Here is a 22,506-nt window from a genome sequence, read left to right as displayed (position 1 = left end):
TGACACTACTCACCATGACTCTGTGATTGTGGAAGAGAGGGAGAAGCAGAGTTTACTATAAATAACTATAATATTAGTCAGAAAAAACACACACCTAAAGTACTAAAATCATTGTTGACTTCTTTTTTAATATTTACTTTCATTTATTGATTTATTTGACTGTGCCAGTTCTTAATTGTGGCATGCAGGATTTTTTTTTTTTTTTTTATAGTTGTGGCATGCGAACCCTTAGTTGCTGCATATGGGAGCTAGTTCCTCGACCAGGGATCGAACCCCGTGGACCAGCAGGGAGGTCCCCATTGTTGACTTTCGACTTGAGTTTTTCTTTCAATCTATACAAAATGTATCCAGAGAATTTTTAAGAATAACTGGACCCTACCAGTGCCACTGTCTACAAGGGCCTTTTCATGCAGCCTCTCCGTGTGGTCAGAACCACCACCCTCTGACACTGGAAGGACCAAACCCTCACCTGACCCCTCTCACTCGCATCTCTGGCTTGACCTGTCTGTGTCTGGTCATTCCTTCCGTCCTACAGAAGCTGCCTCCTCGGGCTCTGGATCAAGCTGTCCGTTGTTCAGTTCCATCTGGTTTCACTCTAGACGTGGAGGGATGGGGATGAAGACGAGGGCTGTTGGCTGGGAGAATATCAAGAAAGACAAACTCTTCCTACCACCATCACAATCTCCTCTTGGCACCTGGCCAGTGTGTTGTTATGTACAAAGAGCTCTTGTCTCTTTGGTCAGGAGTCACATGGCCACATGCCCTTTGGGCCGCTCTGGCCTTTGTGGATCTCAGGCTTCAGGAAGGCAGACACGGGCCCAGAGGGGGCCTTGTGACACCACCACAGTTGTCATTTCTTTCTCGGAGTGGTTTCCACAATTTCCCTCTGACTTTGAGGTGAGATTCTAAACCTCATTACAGCTCAGGCCTGATCAATCTTCATTTCTTTGTGCCATAAATCTGCAAGCTTGACAGTCAGAGTGAGGTTGGACTCTGGAGTGTGAGAATGGTTTAATCTAAGATGCAGGTAAGTAACACCCATCAGGTAAAAAAAATCCCAGGCAAGACCCAGCGTTTAACCCCTATGTGACTAGATCTCCCAGAGCCACTGCTTCTGTCACCCTCTGCCAGACAGGAAGTTGGTCTCTGCACATTATAAGAAAGTGAAAGTCACTCAGTTGTGTCCGACTCTTTGTGACCCCATGGACTATATAGTCCGTGGAATTCTCCAGGCCAGAATGCTGGACTAGGTAGCCTATCCCTTCTCCAGGGTATCTTCTCAACCTAGGGATCGAACCCAGGTCTCCTGTGTTGCAGGCAGAGTCTTTACCAGCTGAGCCACCAGGGAAGCCCCTGCACATCAGAAAAATCCCCCTAAGTACATAAATCCCCCTAAATACAAGCCCAACTCCCCTGTGACTAAAAGTTTCCTGGAGCTCTGGAAGAGAAAGGCGCATGACCCTCTGCATAGCAGAATCCCCTCGGGTCCTTACTCCTTCATCTCTGCTCTAGGCAGAACCCACATCTACCCCTTCTCCCCCATCCATCTACATTTCAGCCTCTCCCTGCCAGCCTGGCTCTACTCCTTCCCTGCTCTGTATATCAAAATCCTGCCAGCATGAACATACCACTCAGCAAACAGAAGCCTAGTCGTTAACTGAACAGTTAAACTAACCAACTGTTGCTCCTCAAGGAGGCATGACCCTGGGGGGACCCCCGTTTATCCCACCACTCCACGTTCAAAAGTTAGAAAAAGTCAAAATGTTATCTATGGTAAAACAGCTCCTTGTTTTTGAAATGAAATTTCCGCTCATCCCCAACCCAGATTGAAGAGTTCCACCCATGCCAAAGTTCGGACAGAACCACTCTTTCACCAGTATTCTCAACTCTAAGCTTTTATTTGTCTTTACTAAGCTCTCCTCTAGCAGCAGCACCAATAGAACTTTCTGCAGTGATGGAAATGCCTCACAGATACACTGTCCAATAAGCTAGCCACTAGTCCTGGGGGCTCCTGAACACCTGGAATGTGGCTTGGGTGACTGAGAAATGAGATCTCTAATTTTATTTGTTTGTAATTTTATTTATTTATTATTTATTTTTGGCTATGGTGGCTCTTCATTGCCGTGTGAGGACTTTCTCTAGTTGTGGCAAGCGGGGGCTACTCTCTAGTTGCAGTGTGCAGGCTTCTCATTGTAGTGGCTTCTCTTGTTGCAGAGCATGGGCTCTAGGCTGGAGCTCCAGAACTCGGTCTCAATAACTGTGGTGCATGGATTCAGTTGCCCTGTGGCATGTGGGATCTTCCCGGACTAGGGATCGAACCCATGTCCTCTGAATTGGCAGGCGAATTCTTAACTGCTGGGTCACCAGGAAAGTTCTAATTTTAATTTCAATAACCACATGCAACTGTGGCTACCACTTTGGGCAGCACAGCTCTAGCCTAATTCTACTGATTCTACTCTTCTTAATTCTAAGAAGCTGTCAAAGAAACTCAATATTAAATTGACTGTAGGCTAGTGCTCAAGATGTTAACTAGTTCTTACAGTGTCCTCTCACTAGAAAGAATTTTTGTCAGGTCTAAGTACCTGAAAAAGCAAAGCTGCTCTTAACAAGTTAGTCTTTTTTTTTTTTTTTTCTTTCAGTCTTAAAGACACTATGAATTGCATACTCAATTTGTTTCCTTTTTCTCTTTGGCTGTCAGGAAGCTCAGTCAAATTTAGATCCTCTATCTTAGGTGACTTTGAATATTAATATCATCCTCAGTTCCTTTTATTTCTTTCCTACCCTGTTGTCTTGTATGGGATGGGATGCATATAGAATGCCCACACCCTTCCCCACACGAATAATCTTTGGGAGGAGGTGTCCATTCAGGCATTACTGATCAACTTGGAGAAGCCTGCAGACATGACTCATGAGTTATCTTGGGGAACTGAATGAGGGAAGGGAAGGGATCCAGGGAGTGAAACCCCTATCCTGGAGGGGAAGGAAGGGATTTTCTTTTTTGCAAGGGGGCATTGATGAAGGATGTAGCCCAGAGAAAAAGGAAGGCAGGGAAGTGAAGTTAGCATTTGCTTCTTGAGACACTTAGCTCTCTGGTCTCAGGGTAAGTCCTAGTTATTACCCAATTGTAATTTTTCTGCAGTGTGTGTGTATGTGTGTGTGTGTGTGTGTGTGTAGCATTTAAATGATTCTTAGTAGATTTACAGGGTTGTGCAACTATCACCACAAAACATTTCCATCACCTCAAAAAGAATCCTTGTGCTCATTTCTAGTCACTGCATATTCCCACCAGCAACCACTAACCTGTCTGTTTCTATAGATTTGCTTTTTCTGGATTTTTTATATGTATAGAATCATACAATATGTGATCTTTTGTGTTTGGCTTCTTTTGCTGAGCGTAATGTTTTTGAAGTTCATCTGTAGAAGCGATCAGTATTTTATTCCTTTTTATTGCCAAATAGTACTCTACTGTGCAGACAGACTGCATTCTGTTTACCCATTCACCAGTTGATAAACATTTGAGCTGTTCCTACTTTTGGGGTATTGTAAATACTGCTGCTATGAACTTCCACACATATAAGTTCTATGGACATATGTTTTCATTTCTCTTGGGAAGATACCCAGAAGTGAAGTTGCTGGGCCACGTGGTAAATTTGTGTTAAGAATCTCAAACTGTTTCCCCAAGTGTTGCAGTGTTTCACATTCCCACAAGTAATGTGTGAAAACTTGTTTCTCCATATCCTCATCAGCACTTGTTACTGCCTGCTTTTTTTTATTACAGCCATTGTAGTTGATGTGTTGGTATCTCATTGTGCTTTTAATTTACCTTTCGTTAACGACTAACAATGAGCATCTTTTCACGTGCTTACTGACCATTCATATGCCTTCTTTGGTGAAATGTTTGTTCAATACTTTGCCATTTTAAAAAACATTTATTCATTCATTTGGCTATGTCACGTCTTTGCTGCAGCACACGGGTTTCTCTAGTTGTGGAATGGGCTCAGTAGTTTAGGCCTGTGGGCTTAGTCGTCCTGTGGTATGTGGGATTTATTTCCCTAATCAGGGATCACACTGGCGTCCCTGCATTGGAAGGTGGACACTTTTTAAAATTAATTAATTATTTATTTGGCTCCATCTTCATTGCATCATGTGGATCTTTCGTTGCAGAGCATGCACTCTCCAGTTGTAGTGTGCAGGCTCAGTAATTGTGGCTTGAGGGCTTAGTTGCTCTGCAGCATGTGGAATCTTCCCAGGCCGGGGACGGAACCCATGGCCCCTGCACTGCACATCAGATTCTTAACCACTGGACCACCGGGGAAATCTCACCCACTTTAAAATTGAGTCATTTGTCTTATTATTGAGTTGTAAAAGTTCTTTACACATTCTAGATACGAATCGTTTTATTAAGCGTAAGATTTGCAAATATTTTCTCCTAGCCTGTAACTTGTTTTCACTTTCTTAATGGTGTTCTTCAAATTGAGAAGTTTTCAATTTTTGTGAAACCCAATTTATTATTTTTTCTTACATTGCTTGTGCTTTTAGTAGCATATCTAAAAACTTTCTAACCCAAAGTCCTGAAGATTTGCTCCTATGTTTTCTCCTAAAAGTTTTATAGTTTTAGCTCTTAGACTTGGGTATATGACCCATTTTGAGTTACTTTTTGAGTACAGCATGAGATAAGAGTCTAAATTAATATTTTTGCATGTGAATATCTGATTGTCCCAGAACTGTTGGTTGAAAAGACAATCCTTTCCCCATTGAATTGCCTTGGCACCTTTGTTAAAAACCAGTTGACCACAAGTATACGGGTTTATTTCTGGGCTCTCAAGTCTGTTTCATTGATTAGTAGGTCTATCCTACACAGTCTTGAATACTGTCCTTGTTTTTTTTTTTTCTTCAGCCTTTTCCATTTTAGTTAACTGGAAGAATAGGCCAATCCCCTTCTCTTTCCCCAAATTGATATTAGCTCTTGGCAAGAATGTAATTGCCGGCGTCCTAAAATCAAGCCATCAAATCCTCTCTCGTGAAAATCATTGAGAAGTCATTAAAGGGACTAGGACCATATTCTTATTCAAACAAATCCCAAAGGGGATCAAGAAAGGAACAGACATTCTACCCTAGCCACAATAATCGGATTTACTGATTCCCAGGGAAAAGGGAAGACACGATGCTAATTTGAGGCAGTTAAGGAATTATTTCCTTTCTCAGTTTGGCTTTCCTAAGAAGTAGTCTTTATGGGTATGAATGTATTTGTTTAACAACTTCAGTATTTAAGGAAACCAGTATGGATATGGAATATTGAAAAGAAAATCCTTGAAGTAAAGAAACCCACCTTGAAAAATGGGAAGTAGAATGCCAACACATTTCCCACAAGAATAACTTTTGGGAGGAAGTGTCCATTCAGGCATTATTGATCAAATCTGCAGATATGACTCACAAGTTATCTTGGGGAACTGAATGGGGGAAGAGAAGAGGTCCAGGGAGTGAGACTCCCCCATCCTGGTGGGGAAGGAGGGGCTTTTCTGTGTTGCAAGGGTGAATTGATGAAAGCTGCAATTCAGAGAAAACCTGTATAAAGGAGGGCAGGGGAGTGATGTTAGCACTGGCTTCTTGAGATACTTAACCTCTCTGATCTCAGGGAAAGTCCTAGTTATTAGTCAACTGTAACTTTTCTTCTTCTGCATTGTAATACCTCTTCTAAGCTGCTCTGTCCTACATTAAAGCAAGTCACACATGGCTGCCCAGGCTCATATGACGGTTTGGGGAAGAAGAAAAAGGTACTATGGTGAAGGGGTGGAGGATTCCACCTCCTACCTCTGCTGGAGTTCCAAGGGAGGAAGCAAAGTTTTCTTGAGCAATTTACATCCCAAGCGCCAGGTGGTGACCAGCATTATGAGACGCAATCAACCACAGAGCTTAGAAGAACATTTAAAATGGTGCACCAGCTTCTAACTGAATAACACATGGAGAGCTAAGACCGAACCTTCTACTTTTCTGTTTAGGTTACATGAGATTCTAAAGCGGGGGTTGGGGAGAGGGAAACATTTTTCAATGTATTCATTTAGTCACAAATATAAGGAGAGTCTTACTATGTACCAAGCATCTTATTTTTTTTTTAAGTTTTCTATTTTGCTTATTGATTTATTTTATTTTTGGCTGTGCTGGATCTTCATTGCTGCATGTAGGCTTTCTCTAGTTGTGGTGAACGTGGGCTACTCTTTGTTGTGATGCACGGGCATCTCATTGCAGTGGCTTCCCTTGTTGCAGGGCACAGGCTCTAGACTCACAGGCTTTAGTAGTTGCAGCTCATGGGCTCAGGAGTTGTGGTGCACAGGCCTAGTTGTTCCTCAGAATGTGGGATCCTCCCAGACCAGGGATTGAACCGGAGTACCCTGCACCGGCAGGTGGATTCTTAACTACTGGACCACCAGGGAAGTCCCATTTATGTTTTTAATAAGTTACCTAAGCCTTTTAAGAAAGAAGGTAGGGTAGAGAAAGAGGGGAAAGAACTCAATAAATCTTGGTTGAATCGATGAACTTTAAGAGCCAGATGGCATGAGCCTTAAATGAGCAGGAATTTTTCCATGAGGCTGAAAGGAATAATGATGTGGGAGTGGCTTTCGTGAGCAGGAAGGCTCTGCCCTGCCTCCTTAGTCTGCACTTGTGGAGAATGGCAGCTTCCCTGGAGACAGCCACCAGGTCCTCAGTGAGGCAGAAATTGGGGGAAGGACTTCTGAAGAGGCTGAGGATATCCAGAGGACTACAGGCAAAGGCTGGGGAGGGAGCAGTGTGAAGCTGGAGCAGGAGAAAGGAAGTGCAGAAGGAGGTTGATGAATGATGAAGCTGGCACTCATTCAAACAGTAGCTGAGGATTACTAGGATATGGGACCCCAGTGGGATTAGCTTTTAAATGGTCCTCCAAACCAATGCTATTAGAATCTTGGTTGTGCTAATTCTGATAATCATCAAATAGCTTCTATTTTCAAGAACCTGTGATATAAAGCTCAGATGACGTTCTTTATAAACATAATGTTATGTCATTCCTACAATGCTACAAAGTAGGTACTATCCCCCTTTTACAGAAAAGGAAAGTGAGGCTTAAACAAGAGAAGTAATTTGTCCAAGACCAGATAGCTTGTAAGTGCCACAGGCATAATTCAGGCCAGGTCTGGTATGTCTCCGAAGGTTGGCCTGCCCCTAGTAACTGATTTGTCCTGAGTGCGGCTGTTGTAGCCACATGTTCCGGGAAACAAACTCACTCAGAAGAACAATGCAGATAGTGGAGTGCAGTTTATTACACCAGTGGGCCCAAGGCAGAGTCTGCTCTTAGAGTCTCCTCTGACCAGTTTTTGTGAAAACCTTATACACCCTAAGTGTACTTGCTCAAACCCACCTCCCCAAATTCCTTGAAACTAGTCTGGACAAGGTAAAAGAGAGATACAATCAAAGTTAACCTATGATTCATGTGTCACAAGACTAGATAAACAGTGGATATTTATCAATAGGCCTGTGGTCATATCCCGATAAACATAATGGAATCTACCACTTTGTTCTGTTACAGAGATAATTAGCATATTCTTTTAGGCGAAGGAGACTCCAAGTACAAGTCCTGAGGCTATTTTATGGTGGGGGGGCGGGGTCTGGTTTTCCATTGGTATGCCATTTCTATAGACACCAGGCACAAAGTTCAGAGTCCATTGGGAGGGTGAACGTGCGTGTAGCCTAATGTTCGCAGCCTGGCCTAAGATGGAGTCCAGTTCTGTCTGTTTCCTCCTTCATGGCCACTTCAGCCTGGGGTGTCTGGTGGCACTGGCAGCTTTGGGGAGCCCTTGGAAACCTGGAGGTGTCTGTGGTATAAACCTGTGTGGATCCAATGCCATGGTCAGAAGCCCCTACTACACTTATGAATCCCAATGCCCATGTGGCCGGGAACCCCCATGGACTCTACCCACCTTCCAGACGGGATGAGGGGCCCAGAGAGATATGTTTGTATAATTATATGTGGAAGAAACAGGACACTGTAAGAATGTCTAACAAACAACTCTTACCTACATCAGGGAAGGCTACCCCAAGGAAATGATGCTTGCACCAAAAGTTGAAGAATGAACTAAAAGGTGAAGTGATGGAGCAGAAAAGTCTTCTACAAAGAATGGTTCAGGGAGTTCCCTGGTGGTCCAGTGGCTAAGACTCCACATTCCCAGTGCAGGGGGCCCAGGTTCAATCTCTGATGGGGGAACTAGGTCCCACATGCTGCAACTAAGAGATTACATGTTGCAACTAAAGATCCCACTTGTTGAAACTAAGTCCCGGCACAGCCAAATAAATAAATATTTTTTAAAAAAGAATGTGCAAAGACCTGGTGGTTGGGGCGGGAGGGGACACGATGTTTGAGGAATTGAAAGGAGCTCAGTGCAGATGCAGGGCACTGTGCAGTGGGGAGCATGGTGCTGGATGATGTGGGAGGCAGGCAAGGGGAGGGCGTTTAGTACTTGTTAAGGAGTTGGCTCTTTATCCCAGAGCAATGGGAAGTCATTAGAAGGTTTTAAAAGGGGAGTGAGTGACATGATAAGACTTGAGCAGGGCAGGGCAGATGTAGTGAGATCAGTTAGGAGCCACCGTAGGAGTCCAGATAAGAGGTAACGGTAGCTTGGACTGATGAAGTATTGATAGAGATGAAGAGAATGGGGTAGATTAGAGGTGCTTTGGAGGTAAAGTAAACAGGATCTGGGGACGGTTCCTAGGATTCTGGTTGGCCTATTAGGTGGACAATGGCCTATTAGGTGCCATTCGCCAAGACAGAGAACCCCAAGAGAATGAGAACCATGTGTTAGGTCTCAGACATGTCCAGGTTGAGGTCCTCTGAGAGATGGAAGTAGAGATGACGAGGCTATTGGCTAGGATCCTCCTGGTCAGGAGCTTAGACAGGAAGTTCTCCAGGCTGGATGCATAAAGGTGTGAATCATCGCAGATGAGTGGTAATCGAAGCTGTGGGACAGATGAGATCAACAGGGAGGGTCCACAATGAGAGGGAGAAAGGCCTAGGAATGAGCTCGAGGAACACACAAGCATTTAAGGGAGGAAGGTGACCCTGCAAAGAAGTCTGAGAAGGAGACCAAAGAGACAAACCAGGAGAGTATGGTGTCAAGGAACTCAAAGCTAATGTTTTAGGAGTTTAGTAATCAAGACGATTAGTAAGATGAATGCTGGGGGAAAAGGCCCATCGTGTTTTGTGGCATGGAGGACCCAGTTCAAACGTTATGCTCTGGGGAAGTTGTGGGAAGTGAAAGCAATATTTGACTGAGTGTCAGAGTGGACAGGAATGCCCAACGGCCAACGGTGGGAAGGGAGCCAGGGTTAAGGTTGCAGGGACAGGTTGGTGGAAAAGATCCAGGTAAGGGGTGGGGGTGGGGGAATAGAAGGAGAACTCAGAGAGATGGGATAAGAGAGAGAGGCAGGAGGGGCTGACCGTCAAGGATGGGCAGGAGATGGGAGGAGGGGTGTTTCCTCTGAAGCAGCGGGGGTGGGGTGGCGCGGGGGAAGGTGTAGGGAGACGTGTGACTGTGCTAGTAGGACACTGGGGGGTTCCTGTCTGCAGCTTTAATCTTATAAAGGATCAGGCCAGGTCACATCTGCCAGCAAGGAGGAAATGGGCTGGTTGGAGGCTTAAAGAGAATGGTGAAGGTTGAAAACAGCCATTGCAGAGAGGTGGGGTTCCAAGCTGCGGGGAGAAAGGTGTGGAGGGCCTGCGTGCAGTCAGCGGCTGTGATTTATGGGAACAGCACTCTGACCTGTGGAGTTACTTGGCTGCTTGAGCAAGCACAAGAAGGCAGACAGGAGGGCGCATCCGGAGCTGGGGGTCTGCCAGACAGATACCATCAAAAGGCAGAGAGGCAAAGGGGCTTGGGGGATTGACAAGAGTGTAATTAAAACATTAGGCCTTGGCATCTAGGTGGGACAAGAAGAAAAGTGCAGGCAGGAGAAAGCGGATACATTAGGAGAACACAGGCCCACAGCGGAGAGATCTGAGGAGACCCAACAGTCAGCTCATCTCCAGGTCCCCTGAGCAAGGTGGGAGCAGCGGGGCTGGGGTGAGGGATGGTCGAGGCTGGTGTGTGAGGGTAAGAACAGGGGGCCCAGCAGGCTGCTGATGGGGATGTAACGAGGTCAGAGCTGGTCTGTGTGCGCTGGCACCGAAGGGACCCAGGCGAAGGGCGGGAAGTGGAAAAGCCCATGGAGAAGTCCACTAAGCCACAAACAGGCACGGCCATCGGACTGGGCAGTAGGCAGGCGAATAGTCATTGTGCGTGCATGCCAAGTCGTTTCAGTCGTGTCCGACTCTTTGTGACACTATGGACCAGAGCCTGCCAGCCTCCTCTGTCCATGGAATTCTCTAGGCAAGAATAATGGAGTGGGTTGCCATTTCCTTCTCCAGGGGATCTTCCCGACCTAGGGATCGAACCCATGTCTCCCGCATTGGCAGGAACTTTCTTTACCACTAGTGCCACCTAGGAAGCCCAGGTAGTCATCGTGTCAAGAGCAACTTCAGTGGAGCGACGGTCCCAGAATGCACATCACAGTGGGCTGAGTGTGCACAGGAGACGGGAGAGTGGAGGCTCCCTGTGTCAACAGCTCTTAGGTTCACAAGGAGGGAGAACAGAGAAACGCTCCCCCTCTCCCACTCTAGAGGGGCTGGTGGAGTCAAGGGAGGGGAGTTTTTAGGATGGGAGAGACGTGAGCGTGACAGAGAGTTGATCGGAATGATACAGTAAGGAGGCTGCAAGTGGGGTCAGCCCACTTGCCATTGGGGGGCGCATCTCAGGAGGGAAAAAGGAAAGAACAGACAGGGTGGGTTTCTGGATTTGATAGTTGAGGGTGGGGGTGTCCTCCCCTGGGTAGCCTCTATTTTCTCAGAGCTTGAGGGGAAGTCATCACCAGAATGTTCTATTGAGATATTAACTCCTGTCTCATTTACACACACACACCCTCCCTGCTCCCCCCTCCCCCCCCCGCCCCCTGCAGAGTGACTCACCAGGCAGCAGTGAAAGCCATTAGCCAGGCTTTTGCGTTCCAAGGCCGGGGCCTTTTTCCTCCCACTCAACACCTGAGATGGTACACAGACAGTTTTGTGGTGCTGGCGTCTGAGTTCTTTCTGACTGGGCTGAGAGGGAGAACACCACTGCGTCTTAGGGAGTTGGTTCTCCAGCATGGAAGAGTGGGGCAGGAGGACAGGCATTCCCCATCCCACTCTGACATGCACCCCCCACCCCCAGGAAAATGACTATGTGTGAGTGCAAACACCAAGGACTTGGGGATGCAACTTTGAGGGTCTATGAGAGAAACCCCCATAAAGAGTCAAGGGTGGGGGAGTGACCCTGCAGATGGGGGACAACAGTGGAAGACCCACGGCAGGGATGGCTGATGTCTGCAACAGCAGCGCCGGCCTGAAACAGACCTCAGCCTTTCTCCCCAAAAAGGAGCACAGACTGAGCATCTCTGGGGCTGTGTGAGCCCCTCGGCATTTTTGGATCACTGGAGGGAGGTGAAGGAGAGCTGTGAGTGATATGGAATTCTCACAAATCTGGTGGGGAGGGACTCAGGCTGAATTTAATTTGATTTAGACCCACTAAGAGATGACTAAGAGCTGTATTTACGTCATGAGTTGGAGCAGAACATCCAGTGGGCCCAGGACCTGGACAAAGGGTGAACAGTGAGTGGGAGCTGACATCTGGCTCTCCCCTCACCCTGCCCCCCTGGGGCTGGAGCCCGGCAGACACAGACCTAGCACGTGGTAGCACTCGGCCTTCACAGATGAGCGCAAGGACATCCCTCCCCGCCAGGCCCAGGAGCAGGGCAGCAGGTCAAGTCCACATGGACCCCGAGCTCAGAGTCTGGCAGTCTGGACTGAGTCTTGGCTCCTCTCCTTCCACAGTGCTCATGCACGCACAGGCCCAGCCACCTGAGGCTCTCTACGTGCCCCCAGGGCCCAGGCCTCTGGTTCTTTTACCTCAGCCTTGTGTCTAGTCCCAGGCGCTGGGCACGCTGAGGTCTGGGCCGGCTGCTTGCAGCGAGTCTCATGCCCCACCTCAGCAAACACCTGAACCACGTATGGTTCTGAAAGATGGGCGAGCAGGGGGTTGGAGACCAATGGTTTGAGGTTCTGAGAACCCTGTGTCCCGGGGGGGTTGAAGCAAGAGCCTGGTTGGTGTAGCATTGAGTGGGGCTGCTGACTTCGGCCACAGGAGAGTAAGGCCCTTGGCCCACAGGGCTTTCCAAGTATTGGGTTCACAGACCAGGCAGTGCTGAGCTGAGGGAACTGGGCTGTCAGAGCTGCAGACCTACTGAGGCCCAGGCTGCAGGCAACAGGTCAGCAAACACCACAAGCCCCTCTCAGGCCAGGCCAGGCCAGGCCAACAGAAGCCCCAAGTGTGGAAGAGGTCTGAGACTTGGTCAGGGAGCCTTCCTCACCTGGTCACTTATGTCTGACAGTCCCTGAGCACAGAAGGGGAAAATCTATCTTTTCATTCCTTTAACAAATATATACTGAGCAGTTTTTTGTGTATCAGGGCCCCACTCAACATAGAGTCTTCATATATATATATATATATATATATATATATAGTGTGAGAAGCCACTGTCACTGACTGAGATCTTTTTAAAAATATTTCATTTATTTATTTGGCTGTGCTGAGTCTCAGTTGCGGCATGCAGGATTTTTTTAGTTTAGGCCCATGGGATCTTCAGTTGTGGCATGTGGGATCTAGTTCCCAGACTAGAGGAACCTAGAGCCCTAGGTTCCCAGGGCTCGAACCTAGGACCCCTGTATTAGGAGTTCAAGGTCCTAGCCACTAAACTACAGTGAAGTCCCACAGAGTAAGTCTTAAGAGGTGTTTTTTATGACTATGTGTGAGAGATTTTTGTGTGAACTGAAGCCAAAAGTCAAAAGCTCTCTATCTCTGTCTCTTTCCCATCTCCTCCCCTCCCCACTTATTCTCTCTCCATCCCTCACTCCCGCTCACCTCCCTTGGGATGATCTCTAGCTCCTTTCTATATTTCAAATTTTACAGTTTGCGTTAGATGAAGGTGCAGGAGGGAAGACGCCCTGTTTCTGGCCCAATGACTGATTGAATGAGGTGCTGCCTGAGATGGGACTGCCAGCAGATCTGGGGTGGGAGAGACAGTGAATTCAGTTTACCTGTCCAACAACCGGGGAGTGGTCTAGAGAAGACTCTTGGAAATATGGGTCCCATGCTTAGAACAGGTCTTCCCTGGTGGCTCAGACAATAAAGAATCTGCCTGCAATGCAGGAGATCTGGGTTCAATTCCCGGGTTGGAAAGATCCCCTAGAGAAGGGAATGGCAACCCACTCCAGTATTCTTGCCCAGGAGACCCATACCAGGGAGAGAGATTGGGAAGTCATCAGCACTTGGTTGGTGGTGGTGGAGACGGACCATGGGCAGAGAGTAAGAAGGGACAGTGTAGACAGACCCTGGGAAGAATAGGAGATGGTAAAAAAGAGACTGAGAAATGGCAAACAGGGAAGGAGTGTAGGCCAGTGAAGCCAAGAAGAACTGTTTTCATGAGTCAGCAAGGAGCAGGCATCACTGGCCAGAAAGTATACTTTTTTAAATTTAGAAGAAACCCTCCCCCGAAGCCTAAACTCACTCCACTTCTGAAAAACAGGCCAAACTGTCTAAAGATGCACAAAACTGCAATGCCTCCTCCACAGGACACCAAAATTATCAGTGGATAAAAAACCACAGACTAGGAATGTTCATTTTTGATCCGTTTGTCATCTGGAATCCGGATCTGATTGTTTGCCCAGATTCACTCCCATCCCCTTCTCACACACGAGGGGGCGCACACACACCGCTTCTAAATTCAAGTCCAGGGCAAAAGCAGGCAGTGAATTAGGTGGTAACCAGAACTCCACTCAGCTCATAGCCCCAGACCCCCCACCTCTATCTCTGCCCTGCACATTACACTGTGCTCCAGGAATCCAGGTGCTTCAACAATCTCCAGATTTTATTTCTCACCTGACCCCCAGACTCACAGAGATATCACAGAGACCCCACAGATCAGAGACCCCATAGGGGTCCTCATCTGACCTAGGCAGTCGGGGTAGGCGCCCCATCTTTCATGAGGTGGGTAGGCAGGAGAGGGCTGATGTGACATGGACTGCCCGGTAGGTCTGAGATCAGAGACTTTGGTGCCAAGGTGTGGCTCTTGGTTTGGAGCTCACCAAGTTCCTATGAGTTAGGACCTATAGTAAATCTTCTGGTAAGTTATTGGTTTAGCCAGAGATTTATAGGGTCAGCATTTAAGTTTGATATGAGGAGTCAGAAATTCAATACTGAGGTTTATATCAGGCTTGGAGAACACCATCAAGTGCTGAACCAAGGCCCAATTCAGGACCTGACTCAGGTCCACAGTTGGCATTGCTGATTTTGGGGTTGGCCAGCCTCAGGTGTGGGTTGACATCGGGTCAGAGGAGTAGAGAGTGAGTATGGGGCGGCAGTGGATTTGTGTGGAGCGTCTACAAAGCCAGTCTCATAAATCTTAGGTTCCAAGATTACCACTAGAGGTGAGTCAAGTTAGGGTCTTAGATGGCCCCTCAAATGGATGAGGTCTGAGGTCAGTATTTGTATTAGGGTCCTTTTCTAGGGACTCAATCCTAGTTCACAAGGTGTGTTGGTATTGACCTGGGGCTAGGACCGCAGTATTAGTTTTATGGAAAGGCTTGGGGTTCACAAAAAAGTGCTGAGTAGCTACCATAGCAAGGTAGCTATTGGATTTTAAGGTTTACACAGGGATTGGGGCTCAGCATTGGTACTGGGGTCCATTTAAGGACCAGGGTTGATGCTGGGGGTCACAATCAAGTAGAGGTGATAAAGCGGTTTTAGCCTAAGAATTGGTATTTCAGGTTAATATAGGGGTTCAGATTAAAACTACTACTCGAGCCAATTTCGCGGCAGATTTAGGGGTTTGGACTTACTATTGAGTTGGGGGTGGGTCTGGGCTCAATAGCAGGTTCAGATCTCTAGGAGGAAAAAATGGGCTCCCAGAGTAGTATCAGGTTCACATTTGGATTGGGAGCCTCTAATAGGATCCGGACTTCGTATGGAAGTTTGGGTCTGCCCGTACTCATTATTGGGGTTCCGGTTCTGTATTGGGGTCCGGGCCGGTTTAGACGCGGGTCTGGGTTGCGGTCTCGGGCCTACGCGGCTCAGCAGCTCTACGAGCGAGAGTGCACGAGGGGAGGGGCGGCGCCGGGGACGCGCACGGCAGGGGCAGGGGCGCGGGCGTGGGCGCGGGCACGCGGCTGGAGCTGGCGCGGGAGCGGCGGAATCGGTGGCGGCGGCGGCAGAGGCGGCGGCTCCAGCTCCGGCTCCGGCTCCAGCTCGGGTGGCGGTGGCGGGAGTGGGATCCGGTGGCGGCGGCGGCGGCAGAAGAGGAGCGGGAGCAGCGGCCCCAGCGGCTTGGGGGGGACATGCGGACCGACGGCCCCTGGATAGGCGGTGAGTGACCCCCGGGCCCCCTTCCAGTTCCCTCCGCATCGGTCCCTTTCCCACTCCCCCGCCCTCTCCCCGCGTTCGCCGAGCTGAGCTGGGGGCGGTCCCGGGGGGCTGGGGGCGCCGCTTAGGCCGGGCCGCGCCCCCACCTGCCGCGCCCGCCGCTTCGGCTAAGCGCCCCCACCAAGCCCGACGGCTCCTCCCCGCGCTACCCCGCGGCAGACGGGCCCCCCCCGCCCCACCAACCCGCCGCCGGCTGGCTAGCTCCCTGCCGCCCCTCGCCGCCTTCCCCTTTCTCCGCCTCGCCCCCTCCCTCCCGCCGCACCTGAGCCGCAGCCCGCGCCGCCCCCCACCCCCCCAGCGCAAAGTTTCCCTTTTGCGTCGGGGCTCCCCCTCCTGGGTCCCGCCTCGTCTACCCCCCACCACCGGCGCGGACACGCTCCGGGGGCGGCCCTCAGCCTCCCACCGCCTCCCCAGCTCCAGGCGGGTCCAGGCCGCGCCCCCGCCCCCGCCGCACAGGCGCCCCCTCCCCGCCGGCGGGGGATCCGCAGCCGCCGCGCCCCCGTCTTGCTCGCGGCCCGGGCGCACGTGCCGTCCCGGGGTGCGCGGGGCGCGAGTTTGGAAACCCCCACTCCCACCCCCCACGCCCAGGTCGCCGGCGCGGGCTGGGGAGGAGCTGGGCCGGGCTGTACCCGCCCTTCCCGGGTGCAGTGACCCGAAGGCCCTGGGGCGACCTGTCCCGTGAGGACGTGTCCACTCGGACCCGCTCCGGAAAGTTCACTCAGTCGCCGCCCTGCGTCCCGTCCCGTCCCGTGTTGGTGTGCCCCGGTCCTCATCGCTGTGCCCGCGATCCTGTCTCGGCTTATTTCTCCTTTTCCCTCCGTGTTTCCGTCTCTCTACGCCCTTCAAAGCCTCTGTATCTCTGTCTCCCCGTGTCGCGGCCTCCCACTTTCAACCCACTCCAGCCCCAAGCAAGCCCGGGGTCTCTCTGCTGTCTGCTACTCCCCCCGGGGTCTCCCTGTTCTCTCTCGCTGGGTCTCTGTGTTCTTTCCCCCGGCTCTCTGTGCTCTTTGCCGGGTCTCTGTGTTCCTTCTCTTGGGTCTCTGCGTTCTTTCCCTGGGTCTCTCTGTGCTCTTCCCGGCTTTCTGCTCTCTCTTCCCAGGTCTCTCTGTGCTCCCTCCCCCATCTTTGGATCTCGCTTCCCGGGTCTCTTGTCGAATCTCTTGCTGGTCTCTTGCTGTCTCTGTCTCCCACGGACTGGAATCTCTGCCGCCCCTTTGCAGAGACCCAGACCTCCTCCTCTTTCCTCTGGAATGCTGCCCCTCTGGTTCGTCCACCCCAGGGTGGGGGAGGGGCTAGTTTTTCTCCTCTTTTCAACACCCCCCACCCCCCAGTGCAGGGCCCCCGAGTTGGAACAGGTTGATGGGTGGGTGCCGGGTGCCTATCTGAGCTGTGAACTGGAAAGGAGGCTGCTGGCAGGAGTCGGGGGGAGGGTCCTCTGGATTCCCCTGGGGGCCCCGGGGAGCAGGCCCGGGAGTCTGGACTGCGGAAGTGTTGGTGATGAAGACTCCCTTTGGGCTCCCAGAGTGACCTGGTGCAGGATCTGACCAGAGAAGTGCATTGGGGTGGGAGGTCTGGAAAAGGATCCAGGGCTGGTGCTTCCAGGGGGATCCTCAATGGTGAAGGATCCCCCGAGAAGGCAGGAGATCTGCTGAGGGATCCTTTGAGAGGCATCAGGCATCCAGTGGGATCCAGAGCAAGGTTATGTCAGAAAAATCTCAGGAAATTCTATGCTTGGCTCCTTATTAACTCTTGCTTCAGGAAGCAAGAAAATCCCAGTTTTTAACTGATGGTATGAATGAGCCTAGGGCTTCAGGAAGGCGCAGGTGAGCCTCCCCAAGTACCCCCACATCCACAGCCCCAGCCCAGGCCACACACTCACACTCCCCTATTTCCACACTCAGCTCACCCTCCCACCCCCACCTCCACTCCATATCCACTTGTCTCCCCAGTGCCCTCTCACTTGCACACTTGGGCCTGCGCAGCAGCCAGAGGTCCAAAATCTGCTGTGTTTGCACGCCCATGTCCCAGTCTGTGTGCTTGCTTACACTCTCACTGCACCCACCCCTGTGCACAGCCTAGGAAGGGTGTGTGTACATGTGCAGCCTCGTGCATTCTTGTGCACACATCTTCTCGTACATTTTTGCCTGCTCAGTTTCCCCTTGTCATTGGAAACATCTCTGTAGTTCTGTTTGCTTTTCCTCTTCCCTCTTTTTTCCCTTTAAAAAGGAAATAGTTTTCATATTTCGTATTTCATCTTCCTCTCTCCTTCCTCCTGTAGCTCCTGGCCTCCCCTCTGGTCAGGCTTGTGCACATGGTGAGCGTGTGTATGGTGTCCTGGCTTCTAGGAGAGGAGGCTAGGTTTGGGTGCTGGTGAAGCAGTTGGGGAGGGGGTTTCGGGGAGGGGGGCAGCGTTACAGTAAGAGCAGCCTGGCTACCTTACTTGGGAATTGTATTTCTGTGCAGCAAAATGCTGGCCTTTGCTCTCTGTGCTCGCTCCACTCTTGGTCTCATCAGTCCTGACTGTGGAAGTCCAGTCCAGTCAGCAGGAGATAGGACCCAGACCTCTTCCTACAGAGGCCGTGACATACACTACAGCCCCTCCACTTTCCAGTTTGAGACCTTGGGGAGATCCTGTTCTCCCTGAGTCTCAGTTTCACCCCCTATAAAATGGAAGAGTTGTCCAACCCTCGCTGGGTGCTAAGGCTGTCGTGGGAATCCCCTGTGTGGCAATCTATCAGCAGCAGTGGTGATTGCTTCCCGTGTGACTGACGCTGCTGTGTGCTTGGACCAAGCTTGCAGCCAGGGCCCTGCCCTTGAGAAGCTCATGGTCCCTGGGGGAACAGACTGCATCATGAGAATGCAGAGCAACTCAGTAACCTCTTATTGATTGCCGACTGTGTGCCAGACTCTAGGCTAGGCACTTTCAGCTGGGCTGCCATGCTTCCTATGGGACTAACTGCTGTGTCAAAGAGGCAGCCCACTCCTTAGGAACTGCTGAGGTTAAGCCCAGCATCAGCATCACCTGAAGCAGCCGCCATTCTGAACTGAGGTTAGAAGATTGGAGGAGTTCACCACAAGTTCAGAGATCAAGATGAGATGAGTCCCAAAGAAGACCAAGAAAATGAGCTATCTGAATTGGGTTTTGAGGGATGAATAGGAGTTTTCCAATTGAAGAAAAGGCACGCCAAGCAGGGAAAAAAAAAAAGTATGTCTAGACACCCAGAAGTCTTATCACTTGTGGTGTGTTCAGAGATAGAGCAAATCTAATGCCCTATTAAGTAACTATGACTTTACTCTGAGAACACAAAAAGGGAAACACCAAATAATTAAAGCTTGAATGAGAGGGTGGGGTGTGTGGAATGTGCTGTGATCAGATTCATGTTTCCAGAAGAGGATTCTGTGGCTGCGGGAAGTAAATGGAAATAGGATACCCAATGAGAAGGGTGAAGGTAAGTCAGATGAGAGAAAATGGTGGTTTGGTAGCATGGAGCCATTTACAAGGCACACATTTATTAGGACAGGATGATTTATTGGACGTGGGAGTGAGGGAGAGGAAGGGGTCTAGGTTCCTGGGAGTGAGTGAATAGGGCTTTCACTGAGCCAGGGACTTGAGCATGAGAGGTGGATTTGGGGAGAGGCAGATAATAAGCTCATGGTTCAACCTTTTGGCCTTGGAGATGCTTGGAGCATTTGAGGGTGGGATGAGGGGGTCTTTTAGGAGGGAGATGTGTGTGAGAATCTGGAGCTCAGGAGAGAGGTCTGAGGAAGTATGAGAGCGTGTTAGAGCTGTGCCCAAGAGAAGACAGCCTCACTAGTAAAAAGTGCAGGCTCTAGTTTCAAACTGCTGGGTTCAAAACCACTTAATAGCACTGTGACCTTGAACAAGTTCCTTAACATCTCTGAATTCATTTTCCCTTTTGTCAAAATGGATATAACAGAAGTCCATGTCTTGTGCGGTGGTTAGAAGATTGAAGTTAATATGCAAAAAGTGCTTAGAACAGGGCCTGGCATCTAGTAAGGATTGCTGTCTCGGTGTTAGCAGTTCTTATTGTAATAATCATCAAAGCGGGTGATGCAAACCCACCCCATCAGAATCACAGTGGGAAGGGCTTTTAAAACTCTTTGGGCATCTGCTCACCTAAAGTAGCTGCAATTCTGAGCTTTGGTTAGCAGGCTGGAGAGTGCCTAGCCCTCAGCCCTCATGCCATCCCTTGGATCATGTGTGTTGCTCAGGTGTATCTGACCTTCAGGTGGGCTAGTGTGAGAAGACTAGAGAGGGTGAAGCCCTGGGGAAGAGACGTTGGGAACAGGTGGAAGGGGATTCTGAGAAGGGGTGGCCTCAGCGTGTTAGGTCCCCTGTCTTCCCCACCTGCCCTGGCCGTGGGTGTCAGGTGAGGTGTCTGCCTCTGAGGTCCAGATGTACTTAGACTGTGTCCCCAGTGTTCAGATCTGTGAACAGTGGTTTTGTTCCTTGGCAGTGTTTTAGCTACTTCTGGGGACTGTTCTGGTGCAGCCACAGGGGCTGCCTGGGAGCTACTTGAGAGAAGTGTCCGTTCTCCTCTAGACTTCCACTTGCTTCTGGTCCTGCTGCCAGGCCGGCTTCCAGACTTGGCAAATGACAGAGAACCCTGCCAGAGGCCAGGCCTGGCTTGGTGCCAAGGCCTGCTCACCTGATCCTGGTCACCAATGCCAATCTCGCTCCTGAGGCCTTTGTGGATGCCAGCTGGTGATTCCTAACTTGGGTCTGGTACCAGCCAGGCCCTTTTTGAGTAGCTTCTCCAGTTGGTCTCCTGGGTGTGCCCAGCAGCCCTGGTTGGTGCTGTGTCTGGGAGCTCTGCAGGTGACCCTGACGGGTGATTCTGATCACTCTCTTAGGTTGTTTTGGGCACTGGTGATTCCAGGTGCTATTCCAGCTCTTCTGGAATCCTGTTTGTGCTTTAGGGTCTTTCCACGTGCAAGGTTTTCTCTGCCTGTTTTGTCTGTCCTCTGACCCATCTCCAGGCCATTTGGGGCATATCCCCTTCTATCCAGGTGTGGCTCCTGCTCAGCTTAGGTCCAAGCACCAGACCCAGTGCTCCTGGTGTGGCCTTGGGCGTAGTCATAGTGCAGCTGGCTTGGGGGACCCTCCGCATTCTCTGCCTCGGACTCTGCCCCAGGGTCCCTGAGCAGTGGTGGAGCTGACAGCCTCACGCCTGGCCCTGTGAGGCCCCAGTGGGCATCCCCAGACAAACGGGCCTTTGAGTTTGGGACATGGAAGCTGGTTTGTCTGGCCAAACCCCCCTGGCAGCCTGTGCTGGGAGCAGGGGCCACAGGGGGCTTTGTGGAGAAGCCCGTAGGCTGGGGGCCAGGAGCGTGTGACCGTCCCGAGGCCCAGGCCCTTTGGGCTCTTGGGGGAGGGGGCAGTGGATGTCGGAGAGGCTGTGAGCTTCAGGGTCAGCACGAACGGTCCTGGGCTGGCCAGGCCTGTCCTGGTCAGTCAGGATGGGCCTCCGGCCTGCGGACATCACCTGTGTTGCCAAGGTGGTCAGTCTCAAGTGAGGCTGATTCCCAGGTGCCAGGTGTGGGGGGTTGGCCTCGGGGGGTTCCCTGACCCAGTCAGGGTCTGTTTGGGGAGGAGCCAGGATGGAACTGCCGTGTGGAGCAGGATCCCTGTGTACGTGGGGACGTGAGACCGAGGAGAAACCCGTGCAAGGTGCGGCCCGAGTGGCGCGGGCAGCGGGGAGATGGTTGCTGAGCAGTGGGGAGGGGGCTGTGAGATCTGTGGGCAGGTCAGACCCCTTCCCCGACCCAGGAGGGGACCCACGCCAGGTAGGGGCTCAATAATGGTTCTAGAAGGACGGGGCCGGGCCCTCTCACTGTGTGTGTGCCAGCGGAAGAGGCATCCAGGAGCACACCTTCATTTTAGAAATTATAGAGCAGCACAGAGTCAAAAATAAACATTGCTTCTGAAGCTTCTTTGAAGGCTCCGTGGATGCTGGTGTGGTTCTTCCCAGGTTGGGCTGTTTTCTGTGAACTCATTCATGCGTCCATCTGCCCAGTCAGCGTATATTGATGGAGCACCTACTATGCGCTGGCCTTCTACTGGGAGCTGGGGACCTGGAGCTGAACCGGCACGCACCAAGCTTATTACGGTTGTGACTCAGCGGCCACTCAGCAATTGTGTAAATAAATAAATCATCACATCTGTGGTCACTGCTCTGAGGCAAGGTCCAAGTGTGTAGCCTGCACATCCTCCCTGAGAAAGTGCTCTTGGCTCTGAGAGCTGAAGGATCACTGGCTAGAACAGGTGGGGAGTGCAGTCCTGGCGGTGGGGCAGGGCACAGGCAAGGCTGAGAGGCTGTAAGAATATGGCACAGGTTGAGGATCAGAAGAGGAAATAAGTTGTTAGGCCTGCCGGCTGGCAAGGAACCACAGCCAGATGGGGCTGCAGAGGTGGGTGGGCAGAACTGCTGTGCTGGAAGGTCACGCTAAGGAGTTTGGACACGAGTTTTTCTCCTGAGGTCAGGGACTTGATCTGTGTTGTTCACGGCTCTATACAGGGTGCCTGGCAGAAAGCCTGGCGCATAGTAGGCGCTCAGGAGCCTGGAAGGAGTGAGTGAATGAAGCAAAGAGATGGGCATTTTTACTAAATGGGGATCGTCCTGCTTGAACAGTCCCATAAACTGCTTTTTTCCCACCCCTGCATAAACACATTTTGAGTGTCTTTCTGTGTCAATACATGTTCTGCTGTGGTGCTGTTCTTAATGTTTCCTCATCCTTTCCCCTCTTTCCAGGAAGGAGCGGAGGCCCCGGTGCCCTGCCCTCACTGCCGGTTGTCCAAGAGTGACTGGCGTGAGCAAGCAGAAGCCTGGTGAGTGTCCAGCCAGGTAGGGGCCCTGAGGGCCAGGCTGGGCAGTTCAGATCTAGACTCAGATTGGTGGAGAGCTGTGAAAGGATT

At 50.7% G+C, this 22,506-nt stretch overlaps 1 protein-coding gene across 4 annotated transcripts in view; it reads left to right on the top strand.

Moving 5' to 3' along the window:
- Positions 1-15,337: 15,337 nt before the first annotated feature.
- The window catches only part of PTPRF (protein tyrosine phosphatase receptor type F), an 83,689-nt gene continuing 76,520 nt past the window's right edge, over positions 15,338-22,506 (top strand). For 3 of the 4 annotated variants that reach the window (XM_043461615.1, XM_043461613.1, XM_043461616.1), the window contains exons 1-2: positions 15,338-15,512; positions 22,343-22,419. The gene's annotated coding sequence lies outside the window, so the exon portion shown is untranslated. The remainder of the gene's footprint in view (positions 15,513-22,342; positions 22,420-22,506) is intronic. The other variant, XM_043461614.1, reaches the window with a different exon arrangement.

Source organism: Cervus canadensis, chromosome 2 (genome assembly GCF_019320065.1).
Source record: "Cervus canadensis isolate Bull #8, Minnesota chromosome 2, ASM1932006v1, whole genome shotgun sequence".
NCBI lineage: Eukaryota > Metazoa > Chordata > Mammalia > Artiodactyla > Cervidae > Cervus > Cervus canadensis.
Note: the sequence above shows the minus strand (reverse complement) of the source record. Positions and strands in the feature narration are given on the sequence as shown.